This window comes from Neovison vison, chromosome 5, assembly GCF_020171115.1.
Source record: "Neovison vison isolate M4711 chromosome 5, ASM_NN_V1, whole genome shotgun sequence".
In the NCBI taxonomy this organism is placed as follows: domain Eukaryota; kingdom Metazoa; phylum Chordata; class Mammalia; order Carnivora; family Mustelidae; genus Neogale; species Neogale vison.
The window spans coordinates 90,133,503-90,147,414 of NC_058095.1; positions in this window are offsets into that span (position 1 = coordinate 90,133,503).

Here is a 13,912-nt window from a genome sequence, read left to right on the forward strand (position 1 = left end):
GTCATGATCTCAGGGTCCTGGGATCAAGCCCCGCATTGGGCTCTTTGCTCAGTGGGGAGCCTGCTTCCCCCTCTCCCTCTGCCTGACTCTCTGCCTACTTGTGATCTATTTCTCTCTGTCAAATAAGTAAATAAATTCTTTAAAAAAAAAATCAAAGTTGGAGAATTAACACTACCAGATTTCAAGACTTACCTAATCCTGTACAAGAGAATGCACTGCTCACACAGATCAATGAAACAGAATAGATTCAAGAAACAGACTCACATACATACATATGGACAACTTCTTTTACAAAGATGCAGAGGCAACTCTGGAGAAATGGTCCATAAAAGAAAAAGGGATACATTAGACTTTGTCCAAATTAAAACCTCTGCTTTTTGAAAAAACAGTAAGAGACTAAAAATCAAGACACAGATTGGAGAAAACATTTGAAAGTCATATATCTGATAAGAAACTTGTCTCCAGAACATGTATTTATTTCTTAATCTTATATCTCAATTTTATTGAGATATAATTGATAAGTATCACTGTATAGGGGCAAGGTGTATAGCATAATGGTTTGATTTACACATATTGTAAAATAATTAAAATACACTTAGTTAACATGTATCATCTCATAGAAATGCTTGAAAAAAAAAGAAAAAAAATTTTTTCCTCGTTATGAAAATTTAAGGATCTACTGTCTTAGCAACTTTCAAGTAAACCACATAGCGGTGTTAGCTAAGGTCATGATATACATCAGACTCCTGGCACTTATCTATTCTGTAACTGGAAGTTAGTACCTTGGACCACCTCATCCAGATCCAGTTTCCCACCCCACCCTGCAGCGCCCAATTCTGGTAACCACAAATCTGATCTCTTTTCTATGAGTTTGGTTTCTGGGGTTTTTTGTTTATTTGTTTGTTTTAGATTCCACATGAGAGTGAAGTCAAACAAGTATTTGTTTTCCTGTCTAGATTGTTTCAATTAGCATAATGCCCTCAAGCTCCATCCATGTTTTTGCAAATAGAATGTATTCTTTTTGAAAACCTTTCAAAATTCAAGAAGAAGAAAAGCACTTAATTTTTTTTTCTAATGGATAAAAGACACACAGATGGCAAATACCCATGAAAACATACTCAATATCATTAGTCATTACAGGAATGACAAATTAAAACCACAAATGACCAAAGCTAAGAAGACTGATCATGCCAAGCGTGGCAAGGATACAGAGTAACCGGAACTCAGTTTGGAAGTTTCTTAAAAACCTAAACATAAACCTACCATATGATTCAACCATTCCACTCTTAGATCTTTACCCCAGAGAATTAAAAGTACTTGCCCATACAAAGACTTATATATGAACGTCCACAGTATCTCTATTTGTCCTCGCCCCAACTGGGAAATTATCCAAATGCCCATCAACATGTGAATGGAAAAATGAATATAATAATATATCCCTATTTTTAGGTAGAAGGAAAGGAATAAAATATTGATTCATGAAACAACAGGGCTCAGTCTCAAAATAATCATGGTGACTTCAAGAAGCCAGATAAAAAAGTGTACACACTGTAGGATTCCATTTATTTAATGTTTTACAAAATGTAAACTAACCTGCAGTGCTCGAAAGCAGATCGATGAGATAGAGAGAGATGAGGGGGGTGGGAGCAGAGAATTAAAAGGGGTGTGATGAACCATTTGTTGGTCATGTTCATTATCTTGATGGTGGTGGTTTCACTTACTGGTATACAAGAGCCAAAGCATATCAGATCATGCACTTTAAATACATGTGGTTTAGGGACGCCTGGGTGGCTGGGTCAGTTAAGCATCTGTCTTCAGCTCAGGTCCTAAAACTGCGGTCCTGGGATCGATCCCCACGTGGGGCTCCCTCTTCAGCGGAGAGTCTGCTTCTCCCTCTCCCTCTGCCCCTTCCCCTGCTCATGCTCTCTCTGTCTCTCAAATACATAAGTAAAGTCTTTAAAATTTTTTTTAAAAGATAAATAAATAAATACGTGTGGTTTATTGTCTATCAACTCTACCTCGATGAAACTATTTTAAAATTGTCAAGTTAAACATGGTTGGCAAGAGCGCTCCTGAGGTGGTACAGGGATTCCTATCGCCTCACCACCAGTGGGTACAGACCGTCAGGTTGTTGCTCTGTTGGTGATGCTAAGTGCTGATAACTTGGCAAGGGGCGACTGCCAAATCTTCCCATTATAAAGTGCATTTTTCCTTTTGCAATTAATGAATGATTTATAGAATGATACATCTGCCCTATGCAAACACCCTCTTCCTCAGTTCCCCTTCTACAAATGTTTGCAGCACAAGTCAGCCAAGTATTTCTGTGAAGTTCTAGATACTAAATAATTTATGCTTTGTAGACCACATTGTCTCTACCTCAATTATGTGAATCTGCCATTGGACTACAGACGCAGGCATTGGCAACACAGTGATGAATGAGCATGGCGGTAGTCCAGTAAAACCTGACTTATGGGGGTGTCTGGGTGGTTCAGTCGTTAGGCGTCACCTTCGGCTCAGGTCATGATCCCAGGGTCCTAGGACTGAGTCCCGCATCAGGCTCTCTGCTCAGCAGGAAGCCTGCTTCTCCCTCTCCCACTCCCCGCAGTTGCGTTTCCTCTCTCGCTGTGTCTCTCTCTCTGTCAAATAAATAAATAAAACCTTAAAAAGACAAAAACCTTACTTACGGACACTGAAATTTCAATTTGTATAAAAATTTCATGTGTCAAGACGTATTGCTGTCCTATGGATTTTGTCAACTATCTAAATTTTTAAAAAACATTCTCAATTCATGGGATATACAATATCAGAGAGATGGTGGGCTGGATTTGACGGGTAGAAGGTACTTTCCTGAGTCCATGTTTTAAAGAATTCAGTTATTTCCCAAGCCAATTATTTCACTGGTGTTCACCAAATGGTAATTTTCTCATTCAATTGCTCTTCTACCCATATTAACTGACAATCTTCTGTAAAGAATGGCTTCTTGTCAATGAGGAATGCAAAACACTTTCTCCTCAAAAGGCAGGATACATGTTTAATTCTCTCCCTTTAATTACACATATGTAGAGAAAGAAATTTGTGTAACTGTCATAACCCATGGTGGGAAATGATTTTTTCTCTCTTTGTCTGTTAAATTATGGAGCCATTGATTTTTATTTATTCAACCATTAACAAAATATTTATCTATTTAATTATAATCAACCTTAATTTCCTTTTTCTTCCAGTGCTCAGACTGTCCCAAATTTGGCTATTAGGAAACCCCTTCAAATCTGTGTGGTTTTGGTACAACTCCATTAATCTTTGACAGATTCCTTACTTTTTGGCGCATGACACATCAAGGTCCCCTTATCCTTCTGCCTAGATATGAAATCAGCCATATCTCCAAAAGCTCTGATTTCTTTAGTTGGGTCAATATTAGACTTAATTATACTATACCATACCATACCATACCATACGGCAATTTTCTAGCTTTCAGCCTAATACTGAGAAACCAGGGTCTGGACCCAAATGTGCTCATTGCTGCTGTGTGTCATAGTTTTGGTGCCTTTCAGTGGACAAAGCTAGGAAATACTTTTTATTTTTCATTGTGAATTTATACCAGTATTATCAGTTCAAAATCAACAAAGAAGGTTTTCTTTCTTAATTTTATATGTCTTTTCTCTCTCCCTGAAAATCTTGACTCATTGCATCCACAGATTTGCCTATTTTATCCTACAATATACATGAGTTTCAAAATTACCATGCCAACATTACTACAGAAAATAAAACTGAATGTAATTTAAGATTTCTCTACTGTTCTTTTCAACCTGAGAATATATCCCAAGGTCGCAGATATGCCACATTTCTAGAGAATCAGACATGCAACAAGGTCTTCAGAGTAAAAACACAGTAGTCATGACATGGCACACAAAGGAGCAAGGGAAGAGAACAGTAATTTCACAGAAGGTCCATGTGTGGAGGATTGTAACCAAAGACATCTTTCACTGTGGTGGTGTTTCAACAGAGGCTCCCCAGCTGAAAATAACAGACGACAAGTGCCCACATAGTCTAGAGATGTTGGACTACCTACGTCAGACATTGCTCGGAGGTGCCCCCTGACACCCTTGCCGTCTGAGAGAGCAGTTGAGGTAGGGGGATGTGGGGAGGAGAATGGATGGAGGTGGTTAGTGGGAAGGAAGGATTTCTTAGTGGAGAGTTGTCAGGACACTGGTGTCACCCGTCACCCCCATGGAGGAGGAGAGGTGGTCCTTTCCCCCACAGTTCTAGACAAGCGAGGGGACTCTAGCCTCAAGACCAAAGCAGGAAGTAATGCCAGAGGGAGTGGTAGGACCCAGAGGAATGTGAGGAAGCTTTGACGGAACAGCTGAGAGGGGATTATCCCCTCTGCTTCTACCCAAACCCGGACAGCTGAACAACGGAGTGAGCAATGTGAGACCTGAGAGAGCTTTCCTGGCTGCGATCCCTTTCTGGCCCCTCCAGTCACTCCTGTGGGATAAACCTGGGTGGTGAGGCCAGTCGTCAGCATCCCGCCCCACTCTCCACCTCTCCTTCTGCCCTTCCTGCTTTGTGCAGCTTCTCTCGGATTCTTAAAACTGTGTGTCCAGGGAAGGGAGGAGGCCACTATGACCTGCCATGAGACGAGCTCTGCGTTCGCTCTGCTCCCTTCAGTGAGGGATTTGGTGGCTATTCCCAGGGTACTACTCCTCACAAACCTTAGCACATTCCCTCTGGCTGCAGAGCCCAAGGCTCCACACTCTGACTGACTGAGACCTTGAAGCAAGGGGGACATCATTCACAGAACCAAACACTGGATGTCAGGAGCCCAGAGGAGTCATTGGTCTTGTCCAGATGTGGTATGTGGCCCCCCTTCTCGCACCCAGCCCTTCAGATGTGTTGTTTCTCTTGCTTGTAACCTCCCACCTGTTCCACCACACCCTCCGCTCCGCCCCTGTTTCCCCAGGATAACCCCCCGCCACCAGACATATACACCCCACCAGCGCCAGCCCACACTTTGAGCTCACACTTCTGACCCTGCTGCACTTCTGGAGAGTCTGCCCAGATCACACACCTCTCTGACGCGTTTTCTTGAATCATCTTTGGTTTGTTTTGTGGGTTCGCTGGGTTTGCAGTGCCTGCCCTGGTGTCTTTTGCCGACTCTGCCAGCTCCAGGATCTTTTACATTAGAAGCTCCAGGTCGATAGCTTCCAACATTAAAAAAAAATAATAAAAAAAAAAAGAAAAGGAACATTTGTGTATGTTTGGGAAACCACATAAAAAGTAAATAAATGTGAGGTCCTCAGAAGTTTAACTCTGGCTCAGACTCCCCCACCCTCGCCTTGCCCCACACCTCATGAGTCACTCACGGCCATGTGGCAAGATTACTAAGTCTAATTAAGTAATGCAGCTGACAAACCACTTCCAAATACAGTCCATTGTGCTTTCTCTTGACGTAGGTGTTCCTAAAAATCACCAGACTGAGCAAAATTAAACAGCTCACGGCCAGGGGAGTCAATGTGATTTCCGCACCATTTTAAATGTCATCAGTGACACGTTCCAAGAAAGAAGATGGACCCGAATAAAAACAGGGACAGTTAGAACATGTGAAGTGGTTCATAAATAACAGAAAACATGACAGTGAATAGGGCACTTTCCCTTGAGAAGGGCCCTGAGGTGTGCTCGTAGAGGAGGCTGGGAAGGGTTGTGGCATGTCTGTGATCCTGAACAGTGGAAAGAGCATTATTTGAAATTGATCAGAAAGAGGGAGCACCCTTGATGATGGGTGGGTTTATCGCCCTTGGTTTCCCTTGGCACCAAATATCAAAGGTAAGCAATCTTCTGTAACCTTAAATCCTGAGACAAGTTTTTCTGCCTTTGAGATTCAGGTCCCTTGCGGCATGTGTTTCTGATAAATAGTGGTTTCATCAAAATGGAAAATCGAATCCAACATTATAGACTTCTTTTACAATTTTCTATCACCGTTTCTAATTTTTCTCATCTGCACTCAGTGCTTTGGAAATTGTAGCAATGCTTGCTTGAAACCACGAAATGAGCCGTTCCTGGCACTGGGACGGAGTCACTTCTGCAGGACTCGGCAATTGCCGTTAAGATCTTCGTATATAAATAATGCTTTCCTCGCCGCTGGGACTCTTTGGGGTTTGGAGCCAGCGGGCTTAGACATGTTGGATGGTGGATGTTGGATGAATATTTGTTTGCTGTAATATCGAAAAGCTCGCATGTGCAAAAACATCACAAAGGATCACCTTCTGAGAGAGTGCACGTGGTGAACCGAGGTAGCTAGTAGCTGAGGTATGCGCACATGCGTGTGCATGTGCACGTGTGCACACGTGTGCACGTGTTTTGTGTGTTCCTACCCAACTCAGTTCAAGTGGGTGCAGATCACTGTTCATAGGCAAAGGCAGAATGCGCGTAATTTTCCATTGTTCCCTAATCTATCAATTGCTTTGAAACAAATTCACAAGTGCCATAGCTGAACCCACTGTAAGTGAAAATGACTGTTCCCACAGAGCTTTCCTTTCTACTGAACACCATGGTGTGTCATTGCACTGGAGTATTTATTGATTTTGATCTCCTTTATTTCATAAACACAATACTCCTGTATATGGGTTTCATTAACCAGAAAAAAATAGACATTAAAAATCTTTTTAAAAATAAGGGCATCTGGCTGCTTCAGTTGGTAGAGCATGTGATTCTCTTTTTGGTTTTTTTGGGGTTTGGGGTGGGTTTTGGCTTTGTTTGTTTGTTTGGAGAGAGAAGGCAGGGGGAGGAGCAGAGAGAGAGTGAGAGGGAGAATCTTAAGCAGGCTCCATACCCCTCGCGTAGCCCAAGAGGGACGGGGCTCTATCTCAGGACCTTGAGGTCCTGATCTGAGCTGAAGTCAAGAGTTGGACACTTCACTGACTGAGCCACCCAGATGCCCCCTAGAGCATGCAATTCTTGGTCTCAGGGTCATGAGTTCAAGGCCCATGTTAGGCATAGAGCTTACAAAAAACAAAACAAAACAAAACAAAACAAAACAAAACAAAAAAACTAAAAACCCACAACTTTAAAAAGTAGAGAAGAGCACAGAAGAGGAGGAGGAGGAGGGAAGGGAGGAGAAACACCAAAGGAGAAGCTGCATCTCCTTCTGGAAGCTGGTACACATTTGGGGGGGTGGGGGAGGGTGTATTTATACACCTTTCTTAACATATCTAGGCTTAATTCCAGAGAGTCCCTAGAAGCTTGGAAAATGTTCTTCATATCAATAGTGCCCACATTAAAGATATTAAAGACTGCATCAGTAGTGTCTGGAATACGTTCATTTGTATCAGGCTAAGAATTCTTCTAAAGTCATATTTGATTTTAGCCCTCAAGTTACCAACTCAGTAAGTAGAGAGCAGAGACAGAACCTAAGTGGCTCCAGAGAAAAACCAGCCGCCCAGGACAGAATCCAGCCCTTAGGAAATGCTGTCTCCTTCCTGCAGAGGACACACTGGGGAATGCTTGGCCCAGAACCTCGTGACCCACCCATGCACTGGCCTTCCAGGCTGACAGGTGCACAGATGTGGCCGGGCTCAGTGACTCTCTTCTGGGGCTGCTTTCTATCTCAGAAAACAGCACCAGCTGCCGTCAGAGTGGAAGGTGGAGGAATGGAAAGCTGCCCACCTCCGGATGTCCATTTCCATCAGATGCTTCCCCTCTGCTGTCTCAGATTCCCTCACCAGCCCCCCACTCTGTAAACTGCCTCCGTGTTGTTATGCTAATTACACTGGTTCCACACTCTGCCTGAAGATGGAGGGAAAACCTGCAGCTCAGAGGAGCCCCTGGCTGGCTCAGTCAGGGGAACCTGCAACCCTTGATCTCAAGGTTGTGGGTTTGAGCTCCACACTGGGTGTCAAGATTATTTAAAAATAAAATCTTAAATAAGAAAAAAAAAGGCAGCTCAGGTGAATTTGTCTCCAGATGCCCCATGGTGGTCACAACAGCAAGGACAGGGCATGGAGGAGAAAGGGGAGCCCTGGTGTAATGAGATAACCCGACACAGTGTGTGAGGTAGACACATGGGGGAGAGCCACAGAGAGGGAGAGCAGACAACTACGGAGTGCCTACTGCAGGCCAGGCCGAATGTCCAGCACTGGGAATCGAATAGGGAGCCCGGCAGACCCAATTCCCCTCATAAGAGCCAGCAGCTGGGCTAGGGGGCCCTGGGAAAACGCAGGTGGGCAGCGACAGGGTGGGGCAGGGTGATTCCTGTACCTCAGGGGGGCCAAAGTGTCTAAGTCCTCTGAGCAAGACTTCCCGAGAGCACCCACGTAGGGGAACGAGGGTGGGTTCGCTCCGCCTCTCCATTCCCAGAATTCACAGACTGCCTGCCTCTTGCCAGGTCACAGGAGAGCATCTTGTTGGTCACCACAGAACTTCTGGATGGTGAGACAGCAGAGAGCACAGGATGGGCCAGGAAGAACCCGGAAGAAGCTGGCAGGCGGAAAGTCTCAGGGTATGGGGCAGATGGGAACCGCTCACCAGTGAAGGATGGCTGACTGTCCAACATGACCTAGCCACACATTTCAATACTGTGCAATGGTTTAAGAAAAGCTGCTCTGAGTTTTTACAACAGGAAAAATGTTATAATAGAGTATTAAGTCTTAGGTCAAAAAATAAAATTGTATTATATTCACACACATTTACACATGAATACCTGGTTATCTATCATAAGGCTACTTAGCACTGTGAATTATTTTTTTCCCTTGACATTGAAGTCATTCATTCATTCATTCATTCATTATTGAGTATCTATTAGGTACTAGGTTCTAGGGATACGAGAAAACTGCCTCAGACCTCAAGGACCTCCCAGCCTTCTGGAAGAGCTGGGAAAGGTAACAGGTGATTATAATAGTACAGCTGGGACACCACTGACAGGTGTAAGAGAAGGACATGTTCTTCGATTTCAAATTGCTTGTGTTTAAACACAAGCACTTCCTTTTGCCAAACTCCATTCTCTACTTCACACTTGTGGGTGCTCCTCCCAGGGCTGACATCTGACTGTGGTCACCCCAGGCTGGGTAGGCCAAAGGTTTGGGCATCTGGAAGCTAAGAGGAAATCCCGGGTTGGTTCTGCAAACAGCACATGTGGCCGTGAGTCAACATTCTTCTTCCCAAAGTGGCAGTGCTCACCCAACATGCAGTCTGACAGCCAGAGCCCCAGCTGGTGAGGTGCTCGCAGGTGCAGAACAATGGGCAGGGGCTCTAAAAGCGGGTCCTGGTAATACTCATTCTCACTCTTCCATTGCTCTGAACTGAGCTCTCTTGCCCTTGGCCCCCACCAGCCCTTGTCCGGAGAGGTGATGGGCTTGCATATCCACAGACGTGTTTTATGTGTTACTCTTCCCTGCAGAGACAGCCTCTGTGCTCTGCCTGAGTTCCATTTGTCAACAGTAGTAACTGCACAAATGTTGCTTTCAAAGGGCTTATTATTCCCAGTAATTATAATAATAGTGACAGTCATTGTGTTTGGAGCCCATCCTATGATGAGGGTCAGAGATAAAGGTTTTATGTTTGTTGTCACATTTAATGCTTACCACAACCCTATGAGCCAAGTAGACTATTATCCCAAATTCAACAGACAAGCAAACATAGAAAAATTAATTCACTTGCCCAAAGACATGTAGTTAGTAGGTGGTAGAGCTGGGTTTTGAACTCAAGTCTGATTCCATAACTAGTGGGTTTAACCCACCTCCTAGGTCAATGCCAGACTAAGTCCTTTAGGAGCTAAATAGTCACCAAGGACCTTCCTGCTCCTGGCTGTTCCCTTTGCATACGGTGTCCCCTCCCCATATCTACGTAACTCCTTCCAGCATCCTATCTGGAATGGCACCTCTTTCTCTGTATTTCCCTATCCTTTCCCCTGCTTTATATATTTCTTTATTTATTTGGATATTTCTTTTATCAAGCTATAACTGACATATAATATTGTGTCAGTTTCAGTGTAACACAATGATTTGATACCTGTATATACTGCAAAATGATCAACACAGTAAATCCAGTTAACATCTGTCATCATAGGTAGTTTATAAATTACTTTTCTTGTGATGAGAAATTTTAAGATCTACTCTCTTAGCAACTTTCAAATATACAATGTTTTATTAACTATAGTCACCAGGCTGAACATTACATCCCCAGGACTTTTGTTATTTTGTGACTAAAAGTTTGTACCTTTTGATCACCTTCACACATTTCTGCTTTATTTTTGTTCATAAACTTACCCTTACCTGACATCGTAGGTAAGAGTATCTATCACATATCTATTATTTGTTTATTATCAATCTCCCCATTAGACTAAGAAGTCCTTGGTGGGGGAGGGGGACATTTGTTTTGCTTACTGCTGAATCTCTAACACCTAGAAGAGAGTCTGGTCCACAGAAGATACCACCAAAAAGATTGTTGAGGGGCGCCTGGGTGGCTCAGTGGGTTAAGCCGCTGCCTTCGGCTCAGGTCATGATCTCAGGGTCCTGGGATCGAGTCCCGCATCAGGCTCTCTGCTCAGCAGGGAGCCTGCTTCCCTCTCTGTCTCTCTCTGTCTGCCTCTCTGTCTACTTGTGATTTCTCTCTGTCAAATAAATAAATAAAATCTTTTTTAAAAAAAAAAAAAGATTGTTGAATGATTAGACAGATTTCATGCTAATTAAGATTATGCAAAATTGGAGCTCCTGGATGGCTCAGTCATTTGTGTGTCTGCTTTTGGCTCAGGTCATGTCTCAGGGTCCTAGGATTGAGCCCCGCATTGGGCTCCCTGCTCAGCAGGGACCCTGATTCTCCTTCTCCCTCTGCAGCTCCCCCTGCTTGTGCTGGCTCTCTCAAATAAATAAATAAAATATTTTTTTTAAAGATTATGCAAAGCTGAAATGGTACCAGGTAAAATATTAATAAAGACTCACTTTATTTGCAAAATTTGAAATGTTTCCAAAATGTAAGAATTCATTAAGAGTCACCGGATTTTGAAGCTGGTAGAACAGGAAATGGTAAGCCGTGTTCCTGCTGTTAATCTTGGTTAAAAGAAAAACCTCTCTTTCTGTACTTCTAACACTCTGACACTGAAAGTGTGTTTTTTTCCTACACCAAGTAATCTTCCAGTTCTTAGGAGACACTGACTGTGTGTCCTACAATCTAATTTAATTCTGGCACTAACTGCCCAGTTAGCCCAGGCCCCACAGGCCGAGGGCTCAATCCCACAAGACTTCCTCCCAGCCTCGGCCACCAATCACAAGTAGAGGGTCCCCAGATTGCCACAACTTCTGTCCAACTTGGCTATAGAATCAAAGATTCCAACAGCTCCCCCCTCGGGCCCTCTCAGGTTCAATAATTTGCTAGACCATCTCACAGAACCCAGGTAAACAGTTTACTTGCTATTACTAATTATTATAAAGGATTCAGCTCAGGAGCAGCCAATGGAAGAGATGCATAGGGCAAGATGGCATGAAGAATGGCATGGGAATGGCGTGAAGTTCCCACACCCTCTCCAGGTGCATCACTCTCCAGGTAGCTCCCCAAGTTCACCTTCCTTGATGCTCTCCAGCACCTTCAGTCTGTCTTTGTGACGACTTCCTTACACAGATCACGTTGTTGGCCACCAGTGATTGAACTCACTCCAGCCTCTCTCCCCTCCCCAGAGGTCCAGGGGTGGGGCTGAAAGTTCCAGCCCTTTTAAAAAATTATTTATTTATTTATTTATTTATTTATTTGACAGAGCAATCATTAGTAGGCAGGCAGAAAGAGGAGGAAGCAGGCTCCCCACTGAGCAGAGAGCCCAATGCGGGGCTCGATCTAAGGACCCTGAGATCAATGACCCGAGCTGAAGGTAGAGGCTTAACCCACTGAGCGACCCAGGCACCCCATGTTCCAGCCCTTTAATCACTGGGTTGGTGATACTCTAGGATACTCTAAGATACTCACGGGTTGGGTAGGTTTCTTCGGCAACCGGCCCCCATACTCCTAGAGTCACCGCAGTAACAGAACCTCAGGAGTGGTTGCAAAAGAGCCTGGTTATGAATAACAACTATCATTTGGGAAATTCCAAGGGCCCTAGAAACTCTGTGCCAAGAACCTGGGAGGAAAACCAAATACTAATTTGTTATATAACATTAGGAACTCCATGCCAGGAACAGGGTCAAAGATCCAATATGTATATTTTTTATGACATTTGAGCTGGAGACTGGATTTGGGTTTGGGATCCCCTGAGCCAGGCTGTTCTTGAACCCCGCAAATCCCGTGAGTGATTTTGAGGACTGGCGTGCTCTTATTTTATCATTCGATAACATTGTAATTGGAAGTATTTTTGGTGCCTATTAAAATGTCATTCAAGTATTCACTAGGTGCAGGTGCTGAAAAATCTGCCTGAAATTCATTAACTTTGGAGCAGAAGTTAAATGTGACAAAACATGTCACGGAGAAGCCCACTGTGCTCCGCCAATCCCCCGCCCTGGCAACTGTGGAGGGAGAACATGGCAAAATATTAAAAAGCCAACGATGGAGAAGATTTAAAGCAACTCTCAGCCAAATAAATAAATAAATAAATAAAATCTTTAGGGGCACCTGGGTGGCTCAGTCAATTAAGCGTCTGACTCAATTTTGTCTCAGGTCATGGTTTCAGGGTCCTGAGATGGAGCCCCCGTGACAGGCTCTGTGCTCAGTGGGGAGCCTGCTTGAGATTCACTCTCTCTGTCCCCCTAAAAAATGTTTTTTAATCTTTAAAAAAATAAATAAAACATTTTTAGAAAGGGGTGTCTGGGTGGCTCAGTGGGTTAAAGCTCTGCCTTCGGCTCAAGTTATAATCCCAGGGTCCTGAGATCAAGCTCTGCATTGGGCTCTCTGCTCAGCAGGGAGCCTGCTTCCCTTCCTCTCTCCCTGCCTGCCTCTCTGCCTACTTGTGATCTCTGTCTGTCAAATAAATAAATAAAATCTTTAAAACTAAATAAATAATTTTTTTAAAAAACAAGGCCCTGTCTTCCTGCTTCATGTTTATTTCTGCAGCAACAACCTTAAATTATGCGAGTTGAAAGTCGCTTCCTGCCTAACCCGAGGCCACCCTTTACTACAAGGTCTCAGTACAAAGTCTTCCCTTGTTTGCAGCTCTGGTCGCTGGAGGTGCCTGGAGCCTCACCTCTCCACCAAGGGGGGTTGTTGCCCCTAATAGAGGTTAGAGCAGAGTGGGTCTGTCCAGCCACAAGGGTGGTTTTCTGGCTGCTCGGTCCCCTGTGGGCAGACCCCAAAGGGCCACGGCAGTCTTTCAGCTTGCAGTTCTCCTCTCCTGGATGGCAGGAGCTTTCCATCAGCTCCGCGGACTAGAGGGGTTTCTCAAGCACAGACCTTAGCATTGGCAAATAAATGACTAACCTATGCAACCAAAACAGACGTCAGGCCCTGACCCAAGAGTAGACCATCTCTTCTTCCTTTGTTCTGAAAGTGCCTTTCAGCAGCGAACGCCAACTTTAGCTACCTCTCTCAAACATAGCACCGTCAGCCAATAAGGAACAGAAACTTCCAGGGCTAACTCGGCCCCCGCCACACTCCGCCACCCCACCCCAGGGCCTTGGCACAGCTCTGCCTTGAAGAGACTGGAGTTCTGTTTGCAGCCTGGAGGCAGATCGCCCCACCCACCGGGCCCCCTAGATATCCTGAGGCTGCCCATCCACCCCTCCCGTGTTCAAGGAAGGCCTTGGCCCCTGAGCCCATAACTCCTCCCTTATAGTCCCACCCCAGGGCTGTCACATCCAGCAGGCTGGTCCCAGAGCTCTGGCCCTCCCTCATTATCCCTCTCCCCACCGCCCTCCATCTCAGCCACTTCTCTCAATATACCCGCGATCCTGCACCCTCATCATCCCAAACTTTGGACTCTGCTTAGTTGGCAATTTTCCAAAACTTT